This window comes from Triticum dicoccoides, chromosome 1A (assembly GCF_002162155.2).
Source record: "Triticum dicoccoides isolate Atlit2015 ecotype Zavitan chromosome 1A, WEW_v2.0, whole genome shotgun sequence".
Lineage (NCBI taxonomy): Eukaryota > Viridiplantae > Streptophyta > Magnoliopsida > Poales > Poaceae > Triticum > Triticum dicoccoides.
This window is the reverse complement of record NC_041380.1, coordinates 477,413,082-477,414,301: the sequence shown is the minus strand read 5'-3', so window position 1 is coordinate 477,414,301 and position 1,220 is coordinate 477,413,082.

The window sequence follows — 1,220 nt, the reverse complement described above, 5'->3', positions numbered from 1 at the left end:
TTTTGAGAAAATTTTAGCCGATCGATCTCCTAGTTTTTCCGCTACACTCACATAGAACTGAGAACCGTGCATCATCGATCTAATATATTGCTTCCTGCTAAGCTCACCAGTGGTCGGGCTCTTAGAGGCATGAACATTGTATCATTGTGCTGTCGGTGCCATTGCAGTGCTTGTTATGTCGTCGAAATGATTCCCTATTGATTTTCCTGTGGTTTCGGTGTGTTGTTTGTTTCGCCATCAAGTATATTACCACATATTATATCAAAATTAATTCCCAATGTCCATCCGTATACACGGACTACCACTTGTAGGAAAAATATGCACTGCTGTACTATTTAAATTGCACAAAGGCAACCAATTTTATCTGTATCTTAATTTCCTTTTGATAATTTGAGTTACCGACAAATTTCATTAAAAACTTAGATTTTTGGGAAACAACGGGACTCTGCCACATGTTTTTATTTATTTTGAAAAAATAGTACAAAATATGTGGCTAAGAAAGCCAACTCAAAAAGGAAAAGAAAACCATACAAGCGAGAGAAGACCAAAACAAAACAAATAGCAACTGTACAATAATAAACTTATTCACTTGAAGTTGCACATTAATTGGCCTATAAATTATATGTTGGTTGTTTCCAATTTATACAATATAAGTGTAATGTTAATGCAACTTTGATGTATAATTAATATGTTAGGTGCCAATCCTATATGACGCCCATGTGTGTCAATAGTTGAGGCTTCGCTAATGACTCCCCAGACAGGCCGGCCCATCTATCTGTTGTTCTGTTTTGCTTTTTTCTTTCTCTCTCTTTCCAGATCTTGGGTTTCCTACAATTTTTTCAGTTTTTATTTTTACACATTTTCACCTTTTTATAATTTTTTCAATATACGGTGAACTTTTCTTCCAATATACGGCAAACATTTTTTTAAGTACACACTGACCGTTTTCGATAATACAGTTCCCCGCCGACCGACAATGTCCTACACCACCGGAACATGGCTACCTCCTGAGTGTGCGCACTCTGCGGCGCGACAGATATTGGCGTAATTCACTTTTAAACGGCAGCATGTCCCGCGGCGTTTGGGCCCTGTCGAGCGATGATATAGTGGAGCACATGTGCACTAATGAGAGTACGGATGCCAAAGATTGGCTCTTTGCCATGAATGAAACAATGCAGCATGAGGAGTATACTCAATGATCGCGACCTTATGGGTGATTT